The sequence below is a fragment of the Anolis carolinensis genome, chromosome 1, assembly GCF_035594765.1.
Source record: "Anolis carolinensis isolate JA03-04 chromosome 1, rAnoCar3.1.pri, whole genome shotgun sequence".
Lineage (NCBI taxonomy): Eukaryota > Metazoa > Chordata > Lepidosauria > Squamata > Dactyloidae > Anolis > Anolis carolinensis.
This window is the reverse complement of record NC_085841.1, coordinates 232,108,923-232,125,882: the sequence shown is the minus strand read 5'-3', so window position 1 is coordinate 232,125,882 and position 16,960 is coordinate 232,108,923. Positions and strand designations below refer to the sequence as shown.

General features: G+C 39.6%; 1 long non-coding RNA gene across 2 annotated transcripts in view; it reads left to right on the top strand.

Moving 5' to 3' along the window:
* LOC134294904 (uncharacterized) overlaps nucleotides 1–16,308 on the top strand; it is a 49,440-nt gene extending 33,132 nt beyond the window's left edge. Inside the window, exon 3 of one of the 2 annotated variants that reach the window (XR_010001524.1) lies at nucleotides 14,784–16,308. This is a non-coding gene — a long non-coding RNA (uncharacterized LOC134294904). Of the gene's footprint in view, nucleotides 1–911; nucleotides 3,026–14,783 lie in introns of those variants that run through there. The other variant, XR_010001525.1, reaches the window with a different exon arrangement.
* The last annotated feature ends 652 nt before the right edge of the window (nucleotides 16,309–16,960 follow it).

Here is a 16,960-nt window from a genome sequence, read left to right as displayed (position 1 = left end):
AGATGAGCACCAACCCCCAGAATTGGAAATGACTATACTTAACGTCAGGGGAAAACCTTTACCTTTACCCATAGAGAACTTTTCTGAAATAGTTACATGGAGATGAAACAACTGATAGCTTCTGTCAGCCTAGCAATTCAAAATCATGCAAATGTAAGTAAATGAATAGGTACTGCTCTGGCGGGAAGGTAACGGCATTCCATGCAGTCATGCTGGCCACATGACCTTGGAGGTGTCTACGGATAATGCCGGCTCTTTGGCTTAGAAATGGAGATGAGCACCAACCCCCAGAGTCGGACATGACTAGACTTAATGTCAGGGGAAAACCTTTATCTTTACATTTATCTATAGAGAACTTTTCTGAAATAGTTACATAGAATTGAAACACCTGTTAGTAATAACCTGGACCTCTTTCAAAAGTTTGATCCTGGGAACCAAAACATCTAGATTAATGGTTCCCAACCTTTGGTACTCTAGGTATTTTGGACTTCAACTCCCACAATTCCTAACAGCTGGCAAAATGACTGAGATTTCTGGGAGTTGAAGTCCAAAACACCTGGAGGACCAAAGGTTGGTAACTGTGATGACTCATGGGCCATGTAGTCCCGTTCCTGGTACTATTGAGGCAGATGAAGAGGAAAACTTGGGTTTCCCACCGTTTCAGCCAGAATTGGAGCCCTTGCACCTGCAAGATGTTTGCCCACAAGAAGTCAGCCAAACAAGCCTTGAGCAGAATTCTCCCCCATTTTCTCGCTGGGATTATTATAATCAAGATAGGGGCGCTCGAGAGGCGACTCGCCGGAGCGCCAGGATTGCTGCCAGACAATTAGCTGATTAAGTCTGCTTCCCTTGGGAAACTTTAAGGAGTCATGCATCTGGACACAGTATAGGTTTCGTTTCTTGTTCCCCAGAGAAAGTGTTCCTTGGCGGGAAAACAAGATCCTATATAGGTGTTTGCCCGCAAAGGAATCCTTGCGGAGTCAATTCGTCGGCTTGAGGAGTGAAATCGTGTGTAGACTTCGTACTCCAGTTCCCAGATCCTGGATCAAGTTTCCAGCCCAGCCTTGTACCATGGACTTCTATGGACTCAGTTTTTGATTCATGTTTGCCTTGTTTCAAGTTTGATCTTGCCAAGTTTCAAGTCTTGCCTTGCCTTGCGTTTTAAACCACGGACCTTGCTTCTCTGATTCAAGCCTTGTTTTCCAGTTTCCTTCGGATTTACCTTAAGCCTCAAAGACTATGGACAGTTCCCCACACTATTGCTTGTCAAATAGTGTGTGTTTCGGTGAAGTGGATTATAACTTTGGACTTTAATATCTCATATTGGACATTGTTTTCCTGGACTATATTTGACCTTTCCTGAAAGGTCTACTTCTGAACTATATTCTTCACTTGTTTTTATTGACTTTATATATTCCTTTAATAAAGATATTAGATAGATTCTGGCCTCTGCGCATGGTTATTGGTGCTCTGCAGCCTGGGTCCTGACAGTAACCACTGATCTAGATCATAAATCCTACCTAATTTAAAAGAGGGAAGCCCTGGTGGTGCAGCGGGTTAAACTGCTGAGCTGCTGAACTACCATCTGCCACCTAGCAGTTTGAAAACATGCAAATGTGAGTAGATCAATAGGTACCACTCCGGCGGGAAGGTAACGGCGCTCCATGAAACATGCCGGCCACATGACCTTGGAGGTGTTTATGGACAATGCCGGCTCTTTGGCTTAGAAATGAAGATGAGCACCAACTCCCAGAGTCGGACATGACTAGACTTAATGCCAGGCGAAAACCTTTACCTTAATTTAAAAGATTTCTTAGTATTTTCCCACAGCATGCTGATTTTCAAGAATTTCAGACTGGCCGAAATGGATGCTAGGTTTGGGTACGTATTATGAATTAAGCTGTTGTAGTCAGCTCCATATATGAGAGTGTATTTATTGGCATGTTTTTCATATAGGATTATCTGATGCCCCATGTGAAATGGTACTGGCGCAAGGAAAGGTTTATTATCTCTTCCTCAGAACATGTGAAATATTTAAGTGAGGGAAGAGGAAGCTAAAAGAAGAAACACAGTGGAAGATGTTTTCCTCACAACATGCATACATTAGGTCCTTTAGTTAAATTTGTTGTTGTTGTTATGTGCTTTGAAGTTGGTTGTTACTTATGGCAACCCCAAGGTGAATTTACTATGAGGTTTTCTTCACAAAATGTGTTCAGTGGCGTGTTTGCCATTGCTTCATTGTGAGGCTTACAATTATAACACTATGATTCCACATTTCTTTGCTATGGCAACATCCTACAGTAGTGGTTTTCAACCTTCCTAATCCTCCTTAATACAGTTCCTCATGTTGTGGTGACCCCCAACCATAAAATTATTTTTGTTGCTAGTACATAACAGTCATTTTGCTATTGTTATGAATCATAATGTAAATATGTGATATGCAGGATGTATTTTCTTTCACTGGACCAAATTTGGCACAAATAACCGATATGCCTAAATTTGAATACTGGTGGAATTAGGAGGGGATCATTTCTATCCCACCCTTCTCATCCGAAGGGACTCAGGGCGGCTCACAATCTGGCAAAATTCAATGCCAATATACAGTACAAAAAGATAAAACATAAACAATTAAAACAATTAGGTAATTTAACAAAATACAAGAAATAGATTTAAAACCATACATTGTAAAATACTTGAGCCATTCGTCCACAACACCTTATACATAAACCTTAATCCAGACCAAGTCAAGCCAACAGAATTCACTCACAAACGCCTGCTCACAAAGCCAAGTCTTTACTTTTTTCCTAAAACTCAGAAGGGATGGAGCCTGCCAGATATCACTGAGGAGGGAGTTCCACAGCCGAGGAGCCACCACTGAGAATGCCCTGTCTCTTGTCCCCACTAGTCGCACTTGTGAGGCAGGTGGGACCGAGAGCTCTTGCTATGTGGCAAGTCCTGTTCAGACCTCCTTTCCCCATGATTCACAATCACATGGAAGGGAAAAATGGGGCAATACTTGCTGCCCTCATCATCATCAAGTTTGTGCTGTGTCTGCTCATGCACCTCTGCACGGAGGAGCACATCTACAAAGGGGAACCAGCCATACTTGCATAGGCTCCCCATGTGACATGTAGCCCAAATGCAACATGGTTTTGTTTCACAGGAGAAGTTCATGTCCAAATTCCCACTTACACATACCCCCCTCTATCCATGCATGGAGATGGGAGAGAGTCAATGGGGATGTGATGAGGTCAGGATATAAGGCTTAACTTTCTACTTTGTTTATCTCTCTATTTGTTTACTCATTCACATGAATCCATGGTAGCATACATTGTTCTCCACTTCCATCAAGCAGGTTTCATAGCTCAATGGGGACCTGAATCAGGTTCTTCCAACTCCCATTCCAAAACACACCAGTATCTTCCATTGCCTTACCAATGATTTGCTTAGATCAGTTGTTCTCAACCTGTTGGTCCCCACGTGTTTTGGCCTACAACTCCCAGTTCACCAGCTGTTAGGATTTCTGGGAGTTGAAGGCCAAAACACCTGGGGGACCCACAGGTTGAGAACCACTGGTTTAGATTATGGTAAACAGCTGAATAGGGCAGGTAGTAGCCACCGTGTTTCCCCGAAAATAAGACAGTGTCTTATATTAATTTTTGCTCCCAAAGATGCACTAGGTCTTATTTTCAGGGGATGTCTTATTTTTCCATGAAGAAGAATGCACATTTATTGTTCAACAAAAAATGAACATTTATTATATACTGTACAGTAGTTGTCATCACAAACCAGCATAACCAGACAAAATGTGAATCCTAACAAGAATATCTTGATACTACTATTATTTCCATGTACAACAATCTATGGTACGTACATTTATCAATTCTGCACGCTCTGGCGTTCTGTTTGGCAGGCATGCTTCCAAACACAAACTTTGCTAGGTCTTACTTTCAGGGGAGGCCTTATATTTAGCAATTCAGTAAAACCTCTACTAGGTCTTATTTTCTGGGGATGTCTTATTTTCAGGGAAACAGGGTAGCTTTGTTGAGACTTCACTGAAAGTTTTAGGAATGATTCATACTTGGAGATATGGCTATCTGTTTTCAGCTTTATAATCAGCATATTACTGAACCAAAATAGACTTGCTTATAATGGATTATTATACCAAGAGGAAAACAGAGAAAAACTTCATACAAAATCACAACATGCTGAGGACAACATAGCAACTTCCTTGTTGCTGCTGAGTTACTAATGATGGCTTATATTCCAGTTTTTTTTCCCTTTAAGTGCATCTGTTACTTGTTGTGTAGTCATTAGAAAATTCTAATAGTCAGTACAATATGTTCTAGCGATTTCCTATATTTGATGCTAGGCATATAAGATGAAAGAACCATAGCCAATAATGCAGGCTTGCAGATGTTAACTTTGTTGGAAGCCAATAAATATCATTTCTAGTCAGTCACTCACAATTAGTTTCAGACTTTTAAAAGTTAACTTTTTACAGTTTTCACATGACAGAACAAAATTGAGTCACACCAAATAGTTGAATATGAACATTAGCTTTTTCAGTACGTTTGATGCCATTTTAAGAATGTTACATTTTTAAACCTTTCATTGTGCTAATCCCATTTGACAGTATCTAATTTATTCTTTAGGAATTCCTTCTTTCTTGTTATTATATATATGATGTGCAGTGGAGATTAGCAAACTGGCATATTTACTATAAAGTCATCACATTTTTCTTGAAGTTAAAACTCTCCTATTTCAGGGTTCATTGTTTCTAAAGATACAGTAGACCTATTGGCGTTACATAATATTTAAATGGGGCCCAAGGATTTTTTAAAAATCATTATATTGGTCAGTAATTGTTAATAACAGCTCTTCTTAGTTTAAATTTACAAATGGATAGACTCGACCAATGAAGCCATGGCTCTGGATCTGAGCTGGGCCTTTGAACTAATACAACATAGCCTAGGTGTTGCTGACTTTGGAAACTGTTCAGAAATGTTAATAGGTTCAAAATGTAAAATAATTACAAGTATTTTAATTTTATCTTTTTAAATTATTGTAAGCTGCCTTGGATCCCACCCTGAAGAAAAATAAGAGTATAAATCCAATAAACAAATTAATAATATAGGGCTTTCATAAATCTAAGATGAATTGATGACTTAAGAACAAAAGGAACAAAAAAATTATCTTAGATCCTGTAAAATACATTTTATTTTTGATGGATTGAAAGAATGAAGTCAAAACATGAGGAATGGCATAGTCAGATGTATGTACACCTATAAATGTGATAAAGTTCTTTACAGTAGTATGTTCATTTAAAATCAGTTGAATCCATCTGTTATGTGAGAGCTTAGATTACCAATTTTTCTGTTGCTTGTCTTTCTCTGAGGTTTAAATCAATCCTAGCCCTTAATAAATTTACAACTTGGATGTATTACTACATTTAAACTGGGATTATGCCAGATGGTTGACTTTGTGTTATGATCCAAACACATTTATTGTAACCTGTTTTGAATTCAGATTCCAAGTTTGGAAGTAACATAGGGCATAAATGTTTACTCAAACACATTGTAACAATGTTCTTTAAAAAATGTTCTTATGCCTTTCTGTTATCTCATTTTTTCATATATGCTTCAATATAAATTCATGAAAAGGGCATGAATTGCATCATTTGTTTGCTGAGCTTATGTTTATGTAATATTTTCATTATTTTGGGAATCTTCTTTGAAAACTACTTTTCTGCTATAAAAATAAGTAGGGGCAGGAGAGCTGACTTCAGTTAAGATCCTACAATGGAATATTGCTCGCGTAATATCTGTCACAGGAGTGATGCTAGTCTTATTCTGTCTGTGGGAGGCTACTCTGATCCATTTCTGGGAAGGGGCAGGCTCTAGGGAGCCAAGACATTATGGAAGGGGGTGGCTCAAACAACCACCATGGGAAAAGGTATTTGTCCAAGCCACCCTCTGTCACAGTGCCTTGATGGTGGGAATTCATCCCAAGATCACGCTTCAGGCACTACAGCTAGCAGTCCATCTGCTCCACCATTGCCCTTTCCCTTGCTTTCCTTGCTCTTGCCTCCAGCTTTGCCTCTGTTGTTGAACAATTGACCCCACTCCAAAAAAAATAAAATAAACTTGATACAAGGTGATAATGATTGCACCCCTGGGAGGTGAAGGGGAAATGTGTGCTTACCCAAAACCTCACACAACAGATCGATCCCAAATCCCCTAAAAAGGGGGTTTCATGCCAAGCCTCAGAACTATATATCTCTGGTTTCTGTTTGAAATATCATTTATGGTGTATAAGGTAAAGGTAAAGGTTTTCCCCTGATGTTAAATCCAGTCGTGTTTGACACTGGAGGTTGGGGCTCATCTCCATTTCTAAGCCGCAGAGCCGGCGTTGTCCATAGACACCTCCAAGATCATGTGGCTAGCATGACTGCATGGAGCGCTGTTACCTTCCCACCGGAGCGGTACCTTATTGATCTACTCACATTTGCATGTTTTTGAACTGCTAGGTTGGCAGAAGCTGGGGCTAACAGCAGGGGCTCATTCTGCTTCCCGGATTCGAACTTGTGATCTTTTGGTCTGCAAGTTCAGCAGTTCAGCGCTTTAACACACTGTGCCAACTAGTTGGGGCTCATGCCTATATGTGTTATATTAAAAGAAACTGAGATGCACTGAAACGTAGGTGTCCAGATATGGTCCAGTGCATCAAGGAATATCTTAAAATGTAATATTACATATTATCTGCTCATGAACTCTTCCAGCTTCCTGCTGTGAGGTTATTTATTTATTTCGTGTCAAAAGCATTGCATAATAAATAAGTTTAAAAGTGATAAACTAAAGGAATCACAAACAGCTAAATAGTTTTGGACCAAAAGCGGGCAACAGCAATCGCATTGTCCGTAGCTTTAAACAAGTCCTCCTCCGTGCATGAGGCAGGGCATTGTGGGCAAGCATACATATGAGGAGTTGTTTGTTCAGCTCCACAGTCACACAAGGTGGAAGATTCCTCCAGGTAGTGCCATCTTATCTTTTGATCTGCCCACTCCGCTTCTCAGTCTGTTTAGGGACTTCCAAGTTGCCCATTCTTGGTTTGCCCCGGGAGGAAGACCCTCGTGGGGGGCCATCCAGTTGGGATTTCCTGGTTTAGCTGCCCAGAGGGACACCCTTGCTGTTGCTGGGGGGACATTAAGAGGAGTGGTGGTTCTCATGAAGCCTTTCCTTGATTTGGGAATTCATCCCAAGGTCAATTCCCACCATCAAGGGGCTGTGAGGTGAGCTCACCCTAGGAGACAGGCAGGAAGGATCACATCCTTTAAAAAAGAAAAAGAAAAACTATCTTCTGAGGGGATCCAGGTGGTAGGAAATGCCAGACACAAACAACACCTTGATTAAATCTGTATTCCTTCCATTGAACTGGTGATATTTGCATAACTTCCCCCACTGTCTCAGCAGCTCACCCTTTTGTATATACCAGACGTAGTCTATAATCTCATCTTGGACTAGTTTGCATTTTGCCTTAAACTATTCGGTGAATCCAGCCTCCTTCTCTGGGGGCGAAGTCTCCAAAAGACTCCAACTTCAAATTGACAAATGATAGCTGTTTATTTTTCCCACCATGAAGAAGACTCCATTTCTGACATCATGGATATTCCCCAGCCAATAAAAATGGAGATCCAAACTTCACCACTTTTCAGCCAATCAGGGGAGCGTGCAGGGACTTTGAATGGCTGTCAAAGGGGATAAAATGTCTTGCACTGTATTGCATGGTTATGTCTGATTCCTTTTGAGTGGGGACTCAGTATCAGACATCCTTTCAGGCCTGAAAGTACTAAACCTCTGTTTTTGCAGCCCAAATTTGGTTTGTGTGTTGATCTGGTTTAAATGTAGTAGGTGCACTGAGAATCAGATCCCTATCCTGCCCCTTTGGCTGGTAGTTGAATTTCAGCTTCATCTCCACTGTTGGTATAAGTAGACTAATGAATATTTTGGATCCCAGCATTACAAAGCTGCTTCTGCAAGCTGCCACTCTCTATGTCCTAAACATTTTGCTATAGAAGAAAGATAATGGTGGTTAGTCACTGTTTATTTTGATGGTTCATGTGTTTGCATAAAACACCCATTATTGTTGGAATGCCCAGAATAATGTGAGACCATCTGGGGGCAGGGGATGGTAATAATCAAAACCATCCACTGAACACGGCTTGTGCCAAAGGAGGAAAGTGAGCCCTTCAATCCACATTGCAGATGGCATTAATTGTAGTGTCAGCCATTCATGCCTACATGGATCTTATCACATTACTGTTTTAAAGCTGTGGCTCCCACTTTCCTATTGAGTGGTTGCCTCCTGAAGAATTCTGGGAAATGTAATTTAGGGAAGCCAAGGACTTCTCTGGCTGTGAATTCCAAAAGTCCTGCTCTAAACTACAAGCCCTAGAATTCTTCCAGAGGCAGCCACACGATAGGAAAGTGGGAATGCCCACTTTAAAACACAAATGGGATATCATCTCACTGGGAATGAATGCCAACTGAACCATGGTCCTATTTCTCTTTAGTTATAGTTGTTTTTGTTATTATTATTATTATTATTACATTTCTTAGGCACATTGTCCCCCTCAAAAATTGAGTGAGTTGTCTAATAACAGTTAAAATATATACAGCTAAAAATAAAAACAAAGTAATAAATATTACTGTACAAGCAGTTGAATTACAAACATCCAACTTACAAATGACTCATAGATACAAATGGGGGTGAGACCACAGGAAGTGAAAGAAATCTACCCTTAGGAAGGGAAATTCACTCCGGAAAGAGTTATTATGGGGGGAAAGTGTCTTCACTGGCACTTTGTTTTCACAACAAGCCAAATTTTTCAAAATCCAATTTTCACAGGGACAGAAAGTGAGTTGAAACCTTCTCAATAGGGTCACAAACAGCAAAACAAACACCACAGGAGGGTTAACCCTTCTCTATGCTATCCAAAGCTATCTATCTATATACTTGTTCTGGTTTACATACAAATTCAAATTAAGAACAAGCCTACAGAACATGTTTTGTTCATACTTTGGGGACTACCTGTAATATTAAACGCCATATCTCCCCAAGGATAACAAATCATAGGAAAATCAATTCCTTTAATGCTGATATCACATCCCATCATGTGAATAGAAAAGCATCTTAATCTTGACGTTGTTGTTAGGAAGGGCTCAAATAACATATTTTATATCCTATCTGAAATGATCTAATTGTATTGATTGAGGCTAAGTATTGTTGTTGTTGCCATCAAGCTAACTTAGACATATGACAACCCCATGAATCAGGGCCATCGCTTCCTTGACTGAGTCTATTTGTCTGTAATGCAGTTTTCCAAATATCATGCTATCTTCTACCTTACCAAGCATTAATATATCTCTTCTAGTGAATCATGGCGACTCATGATATAATCAAAGTACAGCTTAGTTTAGTTATCTTGGCATCTGGGTAGAGTCCGGGCTCTAGAATCCATTTATTTGTTTTTTTAGTAGTCCACCATATCCATAGAACTCTTCTGTAGTACCACATTTCAAATGAGTTGAATCAGCTTTCTTCAGTGTCCAGCTTTCACAAGCATAGATAGAAACAGAAAATGTGATGGCATGGGCAATCCTAACTTTAGTATTCAGTGATTTAAACATAGTGCTATGAGCATATCGTTTTTTTATGCTTTCTTCCAAGCAGGATTTAAAAGCTCAGCCAAGTTTTGCTATTGGCTTATGCCTTAATAGCACCATCTATTGCAGTCCTGAAGAATGACATTCTTTACATCCTTACCTAAGTTAAGGAATACTTTCAGAGATTTGCACTTTTAGATCGGTTCCTAAATGGGATTTATTTCTGCTACAACTATAAAAAATAACATTAAAAAGAGAACAGTGGGAAACAAATGGGAAATTGGGTTATTTTTCACCTGTACAGGCTATATTATCATAAAAGTTAAACTGAGCCAGGAGGTGTTGTGATAGAAAACTGGCATCTACCTGTAGTAACAGCAGGTGGAATCTGGCATGCTTCGTTATGGACTCTCTTTACCTTTTCATTATAAAATAGTTTGGGAACATTCAAGCAACAGATACACTCAGATGACTGCTTAGAGAAGGAAACAGAAAGAAAGCAGAAAGTGTTTTCAAAGGTAGCTAAATTGTGAGTTGTAGAGGTTTGTTATTTCTTCTTTTTTGCAGCATTGTGATCTTTGAACTGGGCAAAAAGGAAGGGCAGTATGACATATGTTGGTATACAAACCATGTAAGAGTTGATGGACAAATCAGTAGTGAGTGGCATATAGTAAAGTGCTACATTTGTATTATGTTTGCTTGTATTATCATATCAATGTCTGTGAATGCTCACCTCACCCTTACCAATAACATTAGGGATATATCTGATACACAATTACAGCACCGTGGTTCACTTTACTACAGAGCATTGGTTCTCAACCGTCCTAATGTTGCGATCCCTTAATACAGTTCCTCATATTGTGGTGACCCCCAATCATAATTTTTTTTTTGTTGGTACTTCACAACTGTAATTTTGCTACTGATATGAATCGTAATGTAAATACGGGGGCCGGGCTGTGGCGCAGCTGTTGAGCAGCTGCCTTAAATCACTCTGACCATGAGGTCATGAGTTCGAGGCCAGCCCGTGGCGGGGTGAGCACCCGTCAATTAAAAATAAAAAATAGCCCCTGCTCGTTGCTGACCTAGCAACCCGAAAGATAGTTGCATCTATCAAGTAGGAGATAAGGTACCACTTATAAAGTGGGGAGGCAAGATTAACTAATTTACGACCTGGAATGAGGAAGTGCCGTCAGTGTGGATGATGAAGCAGCTGCTCCCTCCTGTGGCCAGAATCGAACATCCCCTCAGGAGAAGGTTAACTTGCCTCTGCGTGTGTCTCTCAGTCTCTGTTTGATGTGTTTATGGGCATTGAATGTTTGCCCTATGTGTGTATAATGTGATCCGCCCTGAGTCCCCTTCGGGGTGAGAAGGGCGGAATATAAATACTGTAAATAAATAAATAAAGTAAATATCTGATATGTAGCATATATTTTCATTCACTGGGCCAAATTTGGCACAAATGCCTGATACACTCAAATTTGAATACTGGTGGGGTTGCGGGGGGTTGATTTTGTCATTTGGGAGTTGTAGTTGTTGGCATTTATAGTTCACCTACAATCAAAGAACATTCTGAACTCCACCAATGATGGAATTGAACCAAACTCAGCACAAAGAACTCCCACAACCAACAGAAAATATTGGAAGGATTTGGTGGGCATTGACCTTGAGCTTTGGAGTTGTAGTTCACCTACACCCAGAGAGCACTGTGGATTCCAAATAATAATGGGTCTGGACCAAACTTGGCATGAATACTCAATATGCCCAAACGTGAACACTGGTCGAGTTTGAGGAAAATAGACCTTGATATTTGGGAGTTGTAGTTGCTGGGATTTATAGTTTGCCTACAATCAAAGAGCCCCTTGAACCCCATCAAGGATAGAATTGGGCCAAACTTCCCACACAGAACCCCCATGACCAACAGAAAATACTGGAGGGATTTGTGTTCCTAAGACCATCAGAAATATGTGTTTTCTTATGGTCTTTGGCGACTCCTCTGAAACCCCCCTCGCAACCCCCCAGGGGTCCTGACCCTCAGGTTGAGAAATGCTGCCATAGAGCCTTCTACAGAATTGCAGTTTCTATCATTTGGTGAAGTACTGGGAATCCTCTGCCAGAGATATGTAGTGTTGTAGCTATGGGAAGTAGACTAGAGCACTCTTGTTGAGAATACCAAGCACTTCACTTAACTGTACTGTAAAACCCAGTATCCTGTAGGATGGAGTCATGGGGGACTTTTATAACTGTTTAGTGTGGATACATCCTAGGACATCTTCACATGGCCCAAAATTTAGTGGTGGCAACATATATTTTTTACTTTTGCCACAGATCCCGATGGCTCCCATCACACCCTGGAGAAGTACTTCCAGGGTGGCTTTGTGCTGAAACTGGAAAAAAAAAAACCCCTGCCACTGCCGAAAATTGCTGGCAGTGAAAAATGGGAGGTTACTAATCTTTCAATAAAAATTAATGAGGACAGCCTGACACTTTCCCCTGTGTGATGAGGTTGGGGGGAAGTGTGGGGTATGGGGCAACCGGTCCCAACGCTCTCTGGGTGTACACCACCAGGATTGCTGGAATCCATGGCAATTCTGGCAGTGTGTTTGAGGAGGGCCTTATTAAGCATCAGCATTAGTAATATTGGATCTACTTATTTCTCTCTTATGCAATCTCTTATAATACTTCATACACCCATCATTCCGATTGGTTGCTGTTATCAGCTGCTAATTTTAAGTTTTATTTGCCTTGTTGACTCAGCTGTTATTTTCAGAGGCTGCATACTTTCTTTATATAAGTTTAATGCATGGGCTGTCGTTCATATAGCAACACTGTTTAATTGGGGATTATGGTCTTGGGTGGCTAGTGTAGAAAATTGGACAGAAATTAAAATACATAATAAGCAAATAATGTATAGGACAAGCTACTATTTCAGCTACATCCACAACTTTTTAAAACCTAGCTTGCAGCCCCTGGGGATGACTTAGGCCCCTTCTACACTGCAATATAAAATTCAGATGATCTACTTTGAACTGGATTATATGGCAGTGTAGACTTAGAAGACTATCTGCTTTGATAATTTGGATTATATGGCAGTATAAAAGGGTTCTTAGATTACAACAATTCCAGTCTACAAAGGAAACATGTTTCTATTCAGGCAATGTGTGCAGGTGTATAATGTACGGAGTGAATCTACCCTTCTCTTGTCTCTGTTTACATTCTCATTTTGAATCCAATTTTTGATGGTCAGGGGACACCTTCACCAGCATATTGGATGGAGGCACCAAAGTTGTAAATGGGGAAAAACAGTTATCAGCCCCTTCATTTCTTATTTTTGAATTTAAGTCTTGGCTTTAGCATCAGGAGTAATATTTAATTTCTGTCATTCTTTCCCATGTCTGTAAAGTCTGTGACCTCAGAAAAATGACCCTCTCAGGGCATTTCTACACTGCCATATAATCCAGAATATCAAGGCAGATAATCCACATTATCTGCTTTGTACTGGATTATCTGAGTCTACACTGCCAGATAATCCAGTTCAAAGCAAATAATCTGGATTTTATAGAGCTATGTAGAAGGCCCCTTAATTAGTTGAATTCTTGCACTGAATTTTAGCTTGTTGGTATAATATAGAATGGAGATGACCTGCTTTATGGCTTCACCATGACTTTTCATAAACAGCAGCTGGTCACAATTCTCGTTGCATGGCAGATGGACTTTTTAGAAGCGAATGATCAAGTGAGCTGCAATGGCCAAGTCTTTCAGGCTGTTGCTCCTTTGCCAGATGCCCCAACATTAAGCCAAGAAACAGCTATTTTGAACGGAGGACAGAGTGACATAGTGCAGGATTTATGATGATTCGTCAAGTTGAAAAAGGAAATACTTGTCATAGAAACTTAGCTATACAATCACATTTTTTGACCTTTTGAAAATACAAAAAGGTGTATTTTTGATGGAACCATGTGTCTACAAAGCTATCAGTGATGTTTCTACAGCCGCTCAAGGTTTGGCAACTATGGTCTCATCTACACTGACCATTTAATGCAGTTTTAAAAAAAAGTATTAAAAGAGTTTTAAAATATAACAATAAAACTAAGAAACATACAACAAATAATAAAAAGGTGAGGTAAGGGAGGGAGGGGAGGAAGAAGAAAAAGGGGAGTGGAATAGGTAAAAAAGAAGGGGGAAAAAAGGGGGTTGACTTCCGTTCTTCTTCCTTCCATTTAAATCTCTTAAGTCCATTTTTATAACAAAAATGTTATTTCCCTTTTATTCCTTTTCTATTTTTCCCTTTCATTTTCTTATATCTGGTAATTCATCTTTAGATCGTCATCAACTATGGACCAGCCATTTAATGCAGTTTGAAGCTACCTAGCTTCAAACTATGGCACCTAGACAACAAATGTCCAGGAAAGTGCATGAAAGAAAACCCCTAATGGACACCAGTGCTTTGTGGTTTGTGTAATCACAACACAGCCTTCAAACTGGTTCCAGGGTTTCCTGTGTAATTGGCACAGGGACTAGTTTAGAACTGCATTATATGGTCAGTGTAGACTCATATAATTCAATTCAGTGCAGTAAAACTGCATCATATTAGTCTATACTGCACCCCCAGTGGCGCAGTGGGTCAAACCCCTGAGCTGCTGAACTTGCTGACCGAAAGGTTGGTGGTTCTAATCCAGGGAGCAGGGTGAGCTCCTGCTGTACACCCCAGGTTCCACCAACCTAGCAGTTCGAAAGCATGCAAATGTGAGTAGATCAATAGGTACTGCTCCAGCAGGAAGGTAACAGTGCTTCATGCTGTCATGCTGCCCACAGGACCTTGGAGGTGTCTATGGACAACGTTGGCTCTTCAGCTTAGAAATGGAGATGAGCACCAACTAGACTTAACTTCAGGAGAAACCTTTACCTTTACACTGCATTACATGGCACTGTAGATGGGTCCCTCATCTGCACAATGAAACCACTTTCTTCAATGCTGGTTTGAAACTGCATTAACTGGTCAGTGTTGATGGTGCCTATGGCAGAACTGTTTTGGCAATTTTCTGTTCTAAAAATAGTTAGAAAGAAAGAGAAAAAAGAAAGTGATTTTTTCTCTCTCTACTTTTTCTTTTTTCTTTCTAGGACCCTTTCACATTGCACAGTTACAGCACCATGACTCTGAGATGCTACTCTTTTGAGAACAAGGGCAGTCTAGGAAGTCTGACAGGATTCAAAACCAGGAAAACCAGCCTTTACAAGTTCACTAGTGTATTTCTGCATGATAACTATTTGGACCTGGAATCATGAGGTCATTTTCTACCCCACTATTGTCTTTCTGTTTTAATCTCGTCAATATATGCATAAGGTAAAGGTAAAGGTAAAGGTTTCCCCTGATGTTAAGTCCAGTTGTGTCCGACTCTGGGCGTTGGTGCTTTTTCTCTCATTTTGTTGTAAAACATGATGTTTTGTTGCTTAATTTGTAAAATCATAACGTAATAGGTTTTTCCTTAATTCCTCCTTATTATCCAACATTTTTGCTTATCCAACATTCTGCTGGCCTGTTTATGTTGGATAAGCGAGACACTACTGTATTTCTATATTATGCAAATATTATCATTTTTTATACACCTAATATAAGCCACTCCATCCCAATGTGATTTTCAAAATTGTTCTTTGGCGGGGTTTTTTCCCATGAAGGAAAGGCAGTTTGCCTCAATGTATGTAAAACAAAGCAAATATTTTTAAAAAGGAACCACAAAGGGCCCTTCCAGACAGCCATATAGCTTAGAATATCAAGGCAGATAATCCACAATATCTGCTTTGAACTGGGTTATCTGAGTCCACACTGCCATTTAATCCAGTTCAATGTGGATTTTATACGGCTGTGTGGAAGGAACCTGAAAAAGTAAATCAATGATTTTTATGTTGCTTTTCAGACAAGCATCACAAATGTTGCCAAGCCCCTGCTGTTTAAAAATGACAAATAATGGTAATGCTCTGGGCTATTTTTCTGTTTGTGTATGTGTGTAATCCTCACATGTGTGCAGATATAAATAGGATGTTAAAAAGCTACATGAGAAATTGTTTCAAAAGCCAACTAACATTACATTTCAGCCATAAAAATATCAGATTCCCAATGCTTTAAAACTACAGAATATCAAATACAAGTTGAAAGTCCCTTATCTGAAAATGTAAAATCCTTCAAAATCAGAAGTTGTCCAAATGGGTGGCGGAGACACTTTGCTTTCTGATGGTTCAGTGTACACTAACTTTTCATGCTCAATTTTTTTAAAAAAAAATGTATAAAATTTCCTCTAGGATATGTGTATAAGGTGCATGTGCAACATATTTCATGTTTAGATTTGGGTCCCATCTTCACGATAATCTGCATACATGCAGGTTAGGTATTCCAAAATCCCAAAATATCCAAAATTGAAAACATTTCTGCTTTCGAGGATTTTGGGTAATGGATACACAACCTCTACTACTGTATGTTAATAAATATATCCCATAGAAGGATTGTCTAATGCCTAATTTCATTCATTTTTTTACAACTTCCTCAAAACAGTATTCAGCAGTGGTAAAATGTTACATGTCAAAGACAAATGCATACCAAATATAACATGCTAATTGCAAATAACATTTGCTTTATACATGACAAGCACATGGCTCTCACGAATGAATAAAATCTTATAAAAGGAGAAATGATTACTGGAAAAAATAATTTCAGGTTAAATTGGAGGTACATTATTGAAATCTATGTCTTATGTAAATAGGAGCCGCAGTCGCACAATGGGTTAAACCCGTGTGCTGGCTAGACTGCTGACCTGAAGGTTGGGTTGTTAACCTGAAGGCTGCCAGTTCGAATCCATGAGATGGGGTGAGCTCCTGTCTGTCAGCTCTAGCTTGGACATGAGAGAAGCATCCCAGCAAGATGGTAACACATCTGGGCATCCCCTGGGCAACGTCTCTGTAGATGACCAATTCTCTCACACTTCTGACATGATTAAAAATGTAAGTAGGTAAATGTAAAAAAGCAATAATTGTGGGATAATGATAGTATTTTACCTTTTCTGTACGTCAAAATCTCGTGCCAGACATGAGAGAGTTACTCTTCCCCTGATAAATGCAAATGAATAGCAACAGTGTTCCTTGATTTTTTTCAAATGCAGCTTATTGTTAAAGATCAGAACAGAAAGATATTTGTACAAGGCATTAGATAACACAAATTACATTATTTAATTTTTGTATTTGTTTGTGATACTGCATTTTTGATTTCACTACAACATTCATTCTATAGGATTCCCTGACAGCCCAAC